The sequence below is a fragment of the Mixophyes fleayi genome, chromosome 4, assembly GCF_038048845.1.
Source record: "Mixophyes fleayi isolate aMixFle1 chromosome 4, aMixFle1.hap1, whole genome shotgun sequence".
NCBI classification, from domain to species: domain Eukaryota; kingdom Metazoa; phylum Chordata; class Amphibia; order Anura; family Limnodynastidae; genus Mixophyes; species Mixophyes fleayi.
In genome coordinates, this window is record NC_134405.1 from 89575304 (window position 1) to 89590274 (window position 14971).

At 41.8% G+C, this 14971-nt stretch overlaps 1 protein-coding gene across 3 annotated transcripts in view; it reads right to left on the reverse strand.

The window, feature by feature from the left end:
- Positions 1–14971, reverse strand: part of ST8SIA2 (ST8 alpha-N-acetyl-neuraminide alpha-2,8-sialyltransferase 2) — a 239163-nt gene that overhangs the window by 47078 nt on the left and 177114 nt on the right. The window lies entirely within an intron of this gene.

The window sequence follows — 14971 nt, forward strand, 5'->3', positions numbered from 1 at the left end:
CCACAATTGATAGATTACCTTCATGTGATATAATATGAAGTACACTGTAACAAATTCAGTATGCTCCCACAATACATGTAAATGTTCAAATTATGAGCTCCACTCCTTAAAATGGTCAGTATCATGATGAGGAGAGATTCTCATGAAGTTAGCAACAGGATATAGTAAACATAACTCCTGAAATTCTGTCAACTGTCTTTGTCTCTATGTAGTAGTGTTAAGGCCAGCGGCTATTATCATGAGCTTGTAGAACCAGCAATAGAGGTCTTTGCCTATAGCAGCCGACTTTCCCATATAGCTTGTCATGCTCATAGGTACTCAGATGTCCCCCGGTCTGAAATAATACCACAGTGAGGAAATAGGAGGCAGTAGACAGGATGGTAGTGGGTAGTCAGAAGCAGGCTGAGGTCAGGGGTCCGTAGCAATCAGAATAGTCTGGTACAGGCCAAAGGGTCAGGGCTGGCAGCGAACAGGGATATCCAACATGACAAAGGTCAGGGCAATCGAATTATAAGCAAGGTCCATAAACTAGCCAAAAGTCACAACAGAAGTCAATCGCAAGAAAAAAAAAAGGATCCAAAAGGTAATACGGAACACAGGAGCTTGTAGCAATGCAAAGTATACGCACTATAGTTGTCAGGGAGGCTAAGCCCTCCCTGCCTTAAATACATAGGGAAGCCAATGAAGACTAAGGAGGCACACCAGTTTTAATCAGCCTCAGTAGGCTGTACTTAATTGATCAACGTGTGCGCGCGCTCGGCTGTCTCGCCATGCTGGGACACTGCACTATCAAGCAGAGCGTCCTGGCCGTCGCCTAGGTGACGGCCGGGAAAAAACAGAAGTGACGTCCCGGTCATCATGGCGACGGCCGGGAGGCAGCCCAAGTGTACACAGTGAGTTGCGGTGGCTTGGGGCACTGCCGTGTCTCGTAACAAGTAGGCTTCAAGCTATGCGTAGAAAAGCGACCAAGGATCAGACTCCAGGGACCCCAGAAAAATTGTTCTGCATGATTGTGGAGAAATTCAGATACTGCTGTTCATTTTGGAGCAAACAAAGATACTACAGTTATGAATTCAGCGCTAGAGAGAGTAGCACTTGCTGAAAAAAAGTTGCATAATTTAGAGAACAGGATGTGACTGTTGAAACCAATCTAAATGTACACCATGCCCAACATGGAAGATGGCAATGGTCTGTTTTCCCAACAGCTCCACCTGTAAAATGACAAGTAGTGTGGTGCTTCCAACAATTTTGCACATGTTAAATGAAAATGGCCACAATTAAATCGGGAACCTCCTAAATCAGGGAATAAAAATAGTTTCATTATGAAACAAAATCAATTGTGAAAAACACGACATCCAGCATGGACACGCGCAAAGAAGCATTCCACTTCGAACATATCGACGCGTTTCAATCTCCTGTTTTTCGGGAGGCAGGTTTGCAAAGCAATCAGGTGGCAGTCTGTAAGAGAACATGATGCAAATGGATCGAAGGTCAGGAATCCCTAAGGGTTTAACGACAATATGCAATCTCATATTACAGACTTCAGGAAGACTCCACATTAATGCAAGAATTTTGGAACTGAAATTTCAATCACCGATACTGAGCATGATTTTGATGCAAGCAGCCCTCAGTGTGTTGTGATCAGGGCCCTAGGCTAATACGGCCGCAGCGCCCCCCCCTCCTCCGAATATATAGGTGTATAGGAACACTCCTGAATATGAATGTTCAGGTGTATTCTCCAGCATTCAAATTTAGACAGATTGTGCCATTGTCTCTTACCTGTCCTTGCTCTTCTCTCTTGCAACTTTGTTATCCTCTCGTTGGCTTCTGGAAAGTTGGCGTCCTTTTTTGAAAATGCAAAAATGTATTATAATGCAAACCCTGAATGATTAGGCCCTTTAGTTAAAACAAAGCACTCCATTATGGCCAGCTAAAAGTACCCCATTGGACAGGCATATATAAGCAATATCTGAATATTTGTTGTCAATCAAATACAAACCTCTACCAGCCCCATCTCACTAATATTTAGTATTCTAGTGATTGCTGAGACCACCCATGTGACCACCACACAATCATGAGATTCTGCCCCCCAAAGCTGCTCTATTTTTTAAAAAGCCCCTGCAGCCATTTTCCTTAACCACAACCCCCCCGCACAGCCATTTTCCTTAACCCCTGCTGCAGCCATTTTCTTTACCTCCCACCCTGCATCCATCCCCCTTGCAGCTATTTTCCTTACCTCCACTCTGCTAGCTAGCTATCCCCCCCCGTCACATCAAAACTCCCCCAGTCACATATATCAGCCCCACTCCTCTGCCCTCCTTCATACATATCAACCTCTCTACCTCCCTATAGATTTTCATGGCAGCCCCCCCTCCCACCCTATAGATTTGTATGACAGTCCCCCTCTCCCTCCCTATACATATGCATGACAGTCCCCCCTCTCCCTCCCTATAGATATGCAGGGTAGTCCCCCCCTCCCTATAGATATGCAGGGTAGTTCCCCCACTCCCTATAGATATGCAGGGTAGTCCCCCCCCCCTTCCTATAGATATGCAGGGCAGTTCCCCCTCCCTATAGATATGCAGGGCAGTTCTCCCCCTCCCTATAGATATGTAGGGCAGTTCCCCCCCCCTCCCTATAGATATGTAGGGCAGTTCCCCCCCCCTATAGATATGCAGGGCAGTTCCCCCCTTCACTTACCTGTAGTTGTGCCAGCGTCGCTCCTCTCCTCAGATCAGCAGATAGGAAGTGAAGACGTCCTGCTTCCTGTCTGCTGCACAGCAACAGGCAGCCTGGCGATTGGCTGTGTGTTGCTAACCACTGACCACCAATGCTTTTGATCATCGAGCCCTCCACCCCCCCGCGGCGACCCCCCCCCCCCTCCCCCACCCCCAAAAAAAAATGAAAAATATTTTTTTTTTTTTAAAAAAAAAAATACCCACAGTGCAGCGCCCCCCGGGACCCAGCGCCCCAGGCTGCAGCCTGGTCAGCCTAGTGGTTGATCAGGCCCTGGTTGTGATATGGTTTGATCACCAAAAAGGTGCAAGAGGGTGTGATATCTCATGATGGAAGCAAGGAAGTGAAAATACAAAAAACGTATACACACTAAATTTTCCTACGTATGTAGCCCCCTGACCCAGTACTCACCTGCTCAGGGAGACTGTTGTGGTGAGTTTAGCAACAGGGGAGCTGCTGACTGTGGGCAATCCAATGCTTCCTTGGGTACTGGAAACTACACTTCGTAGCATAAATGAGTGGAGAAGAGGAAGGTAATGTCAGAGCTCGCCAGTTGCAGGAAATTTTTTTTTACCATAGAAGGATATGTGGGAGTGTGGCCTCTCCAAGCGAAGCTGATGGAGAGGAAAAATATTTTCAACTAAATACACTAAGCCTGCCAGGGAGCACAACAGTTGCTGAGAGAGTGAGTACTGTTGAAAAATATGTTGCAGAGAGAAGCAAAGTCAGTGAGGGCAACGCCATTACACTGAAAATAAAGGCCAGGCCCAGTCCAGAGGACATGGGGAAGTCTGGGTTTAGTCAAGAGGACCAGAGGGAGCCCAGGCACAGTCCAGAGGGAGTCCAGGCCCAGTCTAGAGGGCCAGAGAATGTCCAGATGAACAGAGGGAATCCTGGTCCAGTTTGGAGAGGTCCAGAATTGTTCCATTTGTTTGCAGAGTATCCTGATCAGTTATTCAGTGTGCCTGCCTGTGCTACTACGTACACATTACAGCCTATTAAAGTGAGCCACTGGGAACACATCAAGGCCTTTGATTTATATGTCAAGAGCCCATCAGATTTCCAGAATTGTTCACATCAGTTTTGAGTGACCCGTTACATAAGCACAGCACCATGAATGGGGCTATTTACCAGTATGAAGTCAGCCTGAGCTAGAAGCCTAGCATTGAACTGTCCAATGCCTGATTACTACTCCCGTCATCTTCCACTTATATCTGTGCTTATTCTTGTTCAGTGGGTTACAACCTGGGTGTGGTACGTTAAAGCGAGGCTGATAAACGCGATAGTACTTACCCCGACATGGATTACCCAACCAGCACTCTTCCTACATCACTGTGAAGCCGAATGTTTAATATACTGATTTGAAAGAATTGTGATCACATAACAAAGCGGCAGCTGTAAATGACGTAAATTTTACAACCGCCAGCATTATTTGTGGGCTTAAAGGGATTAAGGAGGCGCTGCCTCTATAATTGAAAACCATTACTAAAATACATTGTGGACCCCACCGTCCCCACGCCTCCTTAAATAATCCCTTTAAACCCACAAATAATGCTGTCGGCTGTAAAACTTGCGTCATTTACAGCTGTCGCTTTGTTATGTGATCGCAGTTCTTTCAAATCAGTATAATAAACATTCGGCTTCACAGTGATGTAGGAAAAGTGGCGGTCGGGTAATCCATGTCAGGTTAAGTAGTATCGGGCTGGTGGTAGTCAGTGAAATGACTACCACCGTACTACCCAAAGTATTATTGTTGGGACTCTAAACCCCATGCTTATCTTAAAGAGAGAGAGTCACATTCTTCATTGCACTTATGATAAAGGGAGTCAGTGTATATTTTAAATATTGTCTTCATAAGTCATTGTAGTGACTCTCAACACTTTCTGCTGTTACCCCAGAGCGCTATTTTTCATGTTCTAAATTTTTCCATTTCAATCATGTCCCCTTAAAAAGAGCTTAGCTAGCTTTAAGGGTATGCCTGTAGTTCTAAATGTGAACACTGTCTACATTAAGCCCACACCATAAATTAAGTGTTTTATGGATGTGAATTGTTTAAACTAATCATCACTGTCATATTTGATTAAATGCCATTGTACTTATTGCCATTTCTGATTCTTCTATTGCATGTTGTTACCCAGCGTCATTATTGAATACTATATCATTGTGTTATTGTTCAATTAATCATTTGCACTGAAATTGTATTGTTGTCTCACCATATGTTATTTACATTCATTTACATTATTTATATACACAATATGTTATTTACATTTCATAGTTACAGTTATCTCAGCCACTTAATCCTTGTCAAGTACAGAGTCCTTTTTCTTACTTGTTATTTACTAAATACTTATTTTTATTTATTTATTAAGTTACTGACCTTTCAGTTACCTGACCATTTAATAAAAATGCCAAGTGGCCTCTCCCCTTTTAATGGTGTTTGAGTCATCACCAGTGACTGTGAGTTGGGCGGGTGTTTCCCAGAGTCAACCACTGGTAGACCTTGCCAAGATCTGTAAACCTAGTGGAGACACTGTGGTTGAGAAGATGTGAGACTAACCTAACCTAACTGTGAAATTTATCACCCCCTTATCTCCAGGTACACTGAGATACTCAATGACACAGGGACTACATGCAGTACTAACCAGGGTGTGATAACTTTATTAGAAAATATGTAATTACAAGTAATAGTGGATACTGGATCTGACAAACTGCAATGTGTAAAGGGGGTTCAAAAAATTAAAGGTGTATGCCATTCAACATCATTTTCTAGGGCCTCCCACACATGCACATTTTGTTAATATAAACATGCTTATCTAATATATAAATGTCTAGTGGCGTGTGTTAGTCTGTCTGTGTGTGAAAAAAATAAAACCAAGCTGCAGCGCCACCTGCTGGGCAGAGTTATACACTGACCTACTACATTCTTAGTGTGTGTGGAAAAAAAAATTCAGAAAGGGCTGAAATTTGGTATACTAAGATGTTTTTAATTTGTTAATTTAATTTGTTAATTGTTAAAAGTGTTTATAAAGATTTAAAAAAAATATATATATATCTCTTGAAGGAGAAGTGACAGTTGGGAGTGGTTGGTGGTTGCCGGGGGTGACAGTGGGGAGTGGTTGGTGGTTGAGGCCTGGGCTATGGCCCAAATGCATGACAAGAACCTTTTTAACACCTTAAGTAGCTTGATTTGACTAGAATGCATGAGCATCATGCACGAGTTAACTGACCTACTAAATTCTTAGTGTGTGTGGAAAAAAACCCCTCAAAAAGGGCTGAAATTTGGTATACTGACAGTATTGATGAGTTGAGGGGTCAAACTCATTTTTGTGAGGTAATTTTACCTCATGAACACACATGTGTACAGTGGCGGATCCAGGGGGTGCGATCGGGCAATGCCCCCCCCCCAGCAGGGGTTTGCTGCCGACGGCTGTGCAGGTCCGTTTGGCAGTGACAGTGTGCTGCCCGGCTGCTCTGATTGTGTTTTAAACACAATCAGAGTGGCCGGGCAGCACACTGTCCCTGCCTGTCACTGCCGAGCGGACCTGCACATACTGTGCAGCCCCCGGCAGCCTCAGAAGTCGGAAAGGGGGCGGGGCCTAAATCGCCCCGCCCTAACATCCCCCCGGGGAACAAACATTTTCTAGAATGAATGAGTATCATGCATGGGTTAACATATATATATATATATATATATATATATATATATATATATATATATATATATATATATATAAATCAGAGGTTTTACATCAAGTAAACCTGTAACCTATTGTCAGGGCTGCCGAGAGGGGGGGGAGCAGGTACTAATTATCCGGGCATGTCAGGGGGCCCGGCCCGGGCCCTCGCGCCGACAATTTGTTTATTTTATTTTTTCAAAACTAATTTTTTTTCTTTTTTTTCCGGCGGCGGGGGGATGGGCTGGGCCGTTGGTGGGGGGAGCAGGGTAGTAAAAAAAACAAACCAAAACCATACTCACATGATTGCTGCGCATTCGTCCCTCCTCTCTGCTGCTCTGTGCTCCATTGCTCCAGGCTGACTGAATGCCGGGTGTGACATCATCATGTCACGCCCAGCATTCAGTCAGTCTAGAGCAATGGAGCACAGAGCAGCAGAGAAGACAATTAGGAAGAGAGAAGTAAAAGTAAGTGAAGGGAGGAAAACGGGGGGGGCAGCATGACACAGAGGGGTTAAAGAAAGAAGGGACAATAGCAGCATGACACAGAGGGGTTAAAAAAAGAGGGACAAGCAGCATGACGCAGAGGGGTTTAAGAAAGGAGGGACAATAGCAGCATGGCACAGAGGGGTTAAAGAAAGGAGGGACAATAGCAGCATGACACAGAGGGGTTAAAGAAAGGAGGGACAATAGCAGCATGACACAGAGGGGTTAAAAAAAGAGGGACAAGCAGCATGGCACGGGGTTAAAAAAAAAGGAGAAACTCAGAGAGGCACAGGGGGTTAAAGAAAAGAGGGACAAGCAGCATGACACAGAGGGGTTAAAAAAAGAGGGACAAGCAGCATGACACAGAGGGGTTAAAGAAAGGAGGGACAATAGCAGCATGGCACAGAGGGGTTAAAGAAAGGAGGGACAATAGCAGCATGACAGAGGGGTTAAAGAAAGGAGGGACAATAGCAGCATGACACAGAGGGGTTAAAAAAAGAGGGACAAGCAGCATGGCACGGGGTTAAAAAAAGGAAGGAGAAACTCAGAGAGGCACAGGGGGTTAAAGAAAAGAGGGACAAGCAGCATGGCACAGGGGGTTAAAGAAAAGAGGGACTAGCAGCATGGCACAGGGGGTTAAAGAAAGGGGCAAAGGCAGCATGAAGGGCGCAGTGTGATCATAAGGGGGCATAGCGTGGTGATGATAAAGGGGCACAGTAATGTGTGTGTGATGGCACGGAGCTTTTGGCAATGTAGTGTGTGTGAGGTAGATGGTGGCTAATTAATGGCTGCTATTTTGTTTGCGGGGTAATGGGAATACTATTTTAATGTTGGGGCTGGAGGAAGGCTTAATTATTAATCATGGATGTTATTGATTTAACGGTGGGGCTGGCTGTAATTTTCTAAATGTAGCCATTTTTTTTTCCAAATAGGTCCTCCAACATTCCATGATCCAGACAAGCCGCAACTAAAGAAACCAGCAGCCACATGTGGTAAAAGTGAGAAGAACAGGTAGGACAGAGCAGCATAGTGTGTGAAATGTTGTGATTCTAGTAGGGACAGTGTCAATGTTTGGTGAGCCCAGTGGGCGCAGGCCAAGACTGAACTCTTTCTGTACACACTGCATTCTTCCTATACTACACAAGGGTGCTAGATGTCCTTAAGGTCAGGAGTGCTTGTACAAATGTCACGCTCCGCGGAATTCAGGACCTAGTGATTTTATTGTGCTAACCACGCCCCAACGGCGCATTGCCACGCCTCCAAATGTGTGACCATACCCATGAATTTTTTTTTTGCTTACTCAACTATAAGGGGGGGCCCATGAATTTGTTGTACCGGGGCCCTGAATTCCTCTTGGCAGCCCTGCCTATTGTGTAGAGAAATCATTTTCTCAGAAGGCAAACCTGGCTAGTTCTGAGGAAGCATTCCTAGGGTACAAGATTTCTCATAAGACAACAAAGTACTATAGCTGCCTGGATTGAAGTAATGGTCAAGTTACTGAGGGTTGGTACACTGCAGTGTTTACCTAGGTTCCTATGGGTAATACAATTTCTGAGAGAGTTTAAAGAAGACATTGTCACCAACACAAAGCCCCAATATCCTAAACGGTTGCTGTGGTTAAGGGCAAATCAGCAGCACAGTGGCTAAGTGGTTAGCACTGCTGCCTCACAGCGCTGGGGTCATGAGTTCAATTCCCAACCTAGGCCTTATCTGTGTGGAGTTTGTATGTTCTCCCCGTGTTTGTGTGGGTTTCCTCCGGGTGCTCCGGATTCCTCCCACACTCCAAAAACATACTTGTAGGTTAATTGGCTGCTATCAATTGGTTAATTGGCTGCTATCAATATTGACCCTAGTCTCTCTTGGTCTCTGTGTGTGTATTTTAGGGGATTTAGACTGTAAGCTCCAATGGGGCAGGAACTGATGTGAATGAGTTCTCTGTACAGCCCTGCGGAATCAGTGGCGCTATATAAATAAATGGTGATGATGATGATGATGATGAAATGTAGAGGTTAATGGATGACTTTAGGATCTCTTGTATAAAGCTGAATGGATAAAGATGAACTTTGTGGAGATCTGGGCACTTAATACAAAAGTAAAATTAATAAAGTTGGTTTATCCAACCCAGAAGAAGATGTTTTCTTACAATGACAAATACCATTTCTAACTTTACTTCAATTGCTTTCTGCTAAAAAACTATAGGACATGGGCTATGCTTGCTTAAAAAGTGATAATCTGGAAATTCTTGCTAGACAGGCTTGTTTCTGTCTCAGAAATATACACTCAGTTTTTTTTCCCCTCTTTCTATGGAATATATAGGGCCTGATTCATAAAGGAAAGTAAGGCAAAACAATAAGGGAGTTTTCTCCTGGACAAAGCCATGTTACAGTGCAAGGGGTGCATATTATTTTATTATTTTGCATATATGGAAAAAACTGGCTGTTTTCCATGTAGCACACAAATACTTGATAGCATTATTTTTACACTGAAATTTAAAGTTGATCTATGACATGCCCTATCCCAACTATAAATCTGTCTCCACATTTTAAATTTACCTCCCCCTCCATGCTACATGGTTTGGCCCAGGTGCAAAGTTACTCATTTTTTATGCTTTGCTCTCCTTAATGTGTATTTTTTTTGCTTTACTTTCCTTAATATCAAATAAACTGGTAGGGCATGGGGGGTGGCACTACTTTGTGGCATAATTTGAATTGGTAGGTACTACTGTGTGACATAATTTGAATTGGGGGCAGTACTGTGTTGCATAAATTGAATTGAGGGGCATTTCTGTGCAATATAATATGAAATGGGAGCGCCAAGAAACTGCATTTTTTTGTTTTTGTTTGCGTGTGTGTGTGAGGGGGAAGGCAAATCAAATCTTTGTACATAATATATATATATATATATATATATATATATATATATATATATATATACATATACACAATTAAGAATAAGGTTGAGACAATGCAGCCGACATGGGTATTGTAATAAATTTTAAGATACATAAACACATACATGCAGGTACACATACATAATTAACCAGGAATTAATAAGATATTGTACCTACACAAAGAGTGTCTATTATTATATGTACCATGTGCAAGATTATGTTTCTGAAATAATATTATTATGTCTTTGTAAAGATCCGATTTCATACATACATATCTGTGTTGTGAATATGAATGAGTTTATAATGTCTTGATAGAGGAGATATTATATATAGAACTCTGTGATACAGAAAAGTAGGATTAAAGGACTGTAGTAGGCGTGTCATAAGAGGGAAAGTTGAAAAGCTTATGGTTAAGTAACGAGTGTATCCAGGAGAGGAATACGAAGATAACGTATGCAAATAAGGTCTAAATATGGATCCTTTTACAGAGGACCAGTGATCAGCTACAATCATGGACATTGTGGCTTCTGATTGATCCTCCCGCTCACATCCCCCTTTTGTAGACAAAAAGTGGTGAAGAGAAATGTTCACTTTAAGTGGTATTGCTGTTAGAAAATAAGCCCCTTGTGTTCATGAATTACAATCCATACAGTGAATATTTTCAATTCCATATTGTATACCCCTTTTTAAAAATTATTCATGTAAAGACAACTTTGCAGAGTTGATTGGATCTCAGGCATGCCTTATGCATTGCTTTACATGCATTAGAATAAATAACTAGTCCACTTACTGATGTGTAAAGTCTACTTGGGAAACAATGGGATTCTCTCTATACAGCTATTGCCATTCCAGCCTTCATGGGGAAGCCTATTTAACAGTTATGGTGATAACAGAAGAAAATTAATGAAAAATGCTTTATTATTTTAAAAGAGCATTTTTTTTTTTCATTCAACAATAGGTTTTCTATTTATATATTATAATTTTAATCCATTTTATACTATTTTATTTATTTTACTAAATGGGACTCAAAACCCAAGTCTTGGCTTTCAGTTCCATAGCACCTGCGTGAACCGGCTAGCCTCGCTGATAACTGAAAATTCCATAAATAATAATGCCAAAAGAATAGGACAAATACTAGCCACTTACACTATGCCAATGCTGGGACTTTCGATCACATCGTCAATGGCTGGTAATGCCCTATTCCAGGAGGATTGTTACCATTATAAAAAAAAATGTTTCATTTAAGTATTCTCCATCATAGTAACAGCCGGGCTCCTTTTTATCCCAACCCAGTAGCTTGGACCTGTTAGTCCCCCCTTTAGCTTCCACTCACTATATTCCTGGCCCCTTTTAGCCCATATACTGCCTCAAGGCTCCTTCTACCCCACACACCATGACAAGACACAAAATCCTGCTATTTATTCCCCTTCCCTCACCTCCACCCTGTAATTCCTTCCTCCCATCCTCTTCTTCCATATTCTAATTCAACCCTCATCTCTTCCCTACCCTGTAATTCATTCCCCACCTTTGTTGCCCCCACCCTGTGTTTCTTTCCTCACTCTTCCACTCACTGTACTTCCTTCCCCCTCTTACTCCACCGCTATAATGAATTGTTTCCCTCCCTTCAACTTATTACCTTGTGTAGAGAAAGCAGGGGAGCAGGGGGCAGAGGAGGGGGATGTCAGTCTCAGTGCTGTGATAACCACACACATAATGCTGCTAGATGCTGTGCCTCCGTGCCAGCATCTGGAAGTATGGCGCTGTGTTGTGTTGATAAATTCCTAGTCAATCATTGGCATGTAGTCGGCATAAACTCTAATCCTAATCTATACAAGGTAGGAAGGGGCAGGGGTGGAGAAGGAAAATGTGAGTGAAAATGTAAATATTTAAACACACTCCTCTTCCCCAATGCTAGCCAATGGGGAAGATGGTGGTGTTTAATTTAAATCCCTAAGACATGTTTTCAGTTTGTCCTGATTAGAATGATTTAAAAATAAAACAGAAGTGACAAAAAACACCACATTTTGTCCAGCCTACACCTGCCATTTAATAAGGTACTCTTGGGAATTCTGTTCAAATATTAGCAAGTATGGTATTTTCTATTATGAGACCATGTGTAGTGAACATATGGGAAGTACAGTTATAAGGATTAACCAATAACATAACTGGAGGAATGAAGCATAAGCGACTGCAATGTACATATTATATATCAAATGAATCCATTAATAACTTGAGCTTCTCTGTAAGCTAAGGTGTAAAATGTAAAGACAGAAGTACAGGCATGTATTTATTCTGTGGCTCTGCACACCCCTGTTTTACAAGATAACATTGACACCTTTGTCAGCGTCAAAGGCTCCCTGGGTTGAACTACATCCTGGCATAGGAGAGTTTTTTGACAACCAGAGAGAGAGATACTAGGGAGCCAGTCCTAGCAGGAGATCTTACACAAGGAGGCCACATGATGGCTTGCTATATTTTATATAGACAAATATAATTCAGTTTCCAAAATGCAACTTACAAGCAATATAATTAGTGATCAAACACATATTTATAAATAGCATGATGAAGGGCAGCCCATACGTCAAATAAAGCTGTCTGTCATGCAGAGAAGGTGAGGAAATCAGTATCAGCTCAGCTATTACACTGGACCTATGCTGTTTGGTATCTATAAATTCATAAATTTGTATTGGATTTATCAATAACAAAATTGAGTGTGTGTGACACTCCATGGGAAAGAAATGTTACATTTAACATTGGAACAGAGGTATATTGTGGTTGTAATGCTGTGTTTCAGCCTCCCCCCCCCCCCCCCACATGGAGACCACATCCCAGTAGGAGGGGGAAGGTAAAATAGTGTCTTTAAAAATATGAGAACACTTACAAGAAATGGTCAGACTTTTGAGAAATCAATCAACATTGATAAACTGTCCATCTTCCAAGCCAATTTCCTTTGGTGCAGATTCTACAACTTGTATGTAAGTTTATACTCTGAAATTTATCCTATTATTTTGCATGTTTTGCTACGTGTGTTACGTCATTCTTTATTAATTGTTTCTATAATCTGTAAGCATTGTACTTTTTACATATGAAATCTAAAATTTAAAAAGTGCTGTCCTTATTGCTCCTAACAAATCCATTTGCCTTTTATGAAGAATATAACTTGACCATGCTAACCCTTTGAATGCTGAGGTGTGAATTGTTAAAACATTTGTATACCAAGCCTAGTGTGTGCCCGCATGTACAATTATGTCACAGAGCCGTGAGGTGTTAAGTGTTAACCCTTTGATTACTGGTGTGTGCATTGCTAACCTGTGTGTCACAAGGAGTGATCATTGTGTACAAGTGTGGGACAGTATATTTGGGTCCTATTGCCCTTATTCAATAGATGGTGGCAAAACGAAGTGGGTGTGGTTGTGTGAGCGCTGTTTGGGGGCGATTCAGCAAACCAGTAACCTGTGCAATAGGTGAGAGGAAGATTGAGTGCTGGAACCGTGTGTAACCCCATACAGTAAACACTTCTAAGTCACAAGTGCGCAGGGAGCAGTTTGTGACTGGTAAACGTAGTTAGGAGAAGTTTCCTGACAAAACAGAGGTGATATATTGTTTGACTGTTTGAATATATGATAGGATATTAAATCAAGAAGTGACAGAGGCGGCTATCCCTGACACCATGGATTAGAACATCTTAACAAACATGTTCTTATATCTTCTTTGGCATTAAAATATTGCATCCCTACAAGTCTGCTGTGTGAGATTCTTTCTTTGACATATTTCTCTCTACCATGCTGAGATATAGCAGATGGAAACTCTGATCAGTATTTTTAGTCTTGACAGTAAAGTCTTATATGTGGCTCTTTTTATGCCCTGTTCAGCTTCCTGGAGATAAGTCTGTGAGATTCAGTGACCCAATTATAAAAAACAACCAACTTTCAGCACTGCATAGCACTACAAACAGTACAGTGCTCTTCTGGATGAAGGCTAGTGTGAATACCATTATCTACAGGGGGTAGTGCAGGACCACAGTGCTGGGATTATAAATGTGCTTGTTTAAAGGAGCTTATTACTGCAGAAAAGCTTCACAGATGAAGGGATGTCAGTTACAGTCAGAAGAATCTTTTTTTTTTTTTTTAATGCTACTGGAATAAATAGCTTCACCTCTGTACACAGCTAATACCCAAGCTAATGGTCTCCAAGCCTTGTGTGGTTCCCTGTTGATGCATGCATTTAGTTACTTTACAAAGAAAAGCACAAAAATCAAACAATTGCTAGCCTGCAGTGCTTGCACTAAATCCGTTTAATTCCACAATCTACCGACCCACGGCCTTTATTTTGCAAACTCTATACTTAGAATTCTTTGTGTAGTCATAATAACCATTCAATGTAACAGCATTTCTTCTATGCAACCTTATACTTCAGCTTACTTACATTCCTACTGATTCAGTTCTATTATTCTTTATGCTCCAGAAGGGAAATGTTGTAGTTACTTTGAATAGCAGTATCTTTCTTTGTAGGCCCAAGAGACACATTGGATGTATGTACAAAGACATATAAACACATCTACATCCTGTAATGTTTTGGCACTGTGTATCGGATGACTATGCTCATTTACCAAGCAATCTGTGCAGAACAGTTACTATATGTGTTGTCTGTGTATTCCGCCCTCATCTCAAAAGGACAGTTTAAAGCTCACCAAAAAATCAGTCATAAAACAATTTTTTAAAATAAGATTAAAAAAATAGTAATTATTGTTAATAGAGTTAATCTTGTTAACTGTAGGGTATGTAATTTCTTTCAACTTTTTTTAAATTTAAATAACCCATCACATCTATACAGTATCCTGTGATTGCTCTGTGGGGGTGGTCCAAAATGCGCAATTCATGGTGAAATGTGTCATTGAGGCCGATGTCCTGCCCACTTCACTAGGAAATGGACAGGATTCAGGAAAAAGCCCTGCTCTACCGGAAATTTAGGAGTTTCCAGGGTATTTCAAGGAAATAGGCAAGTATGCATAACCCTCCAAGGATTTTGAGATTACATTCGTTGTCCCCTAAATGGTCACTTGGTTGTGGATAAGCAGTTTATTTATATATAATAAAACAATCATGTTGCTTATCTGTCTTTTTTGACTAGCTGCTATGGATGGCTATGGATGGTATAAAGCAGTGATGGCTAACCTGTGACACTCC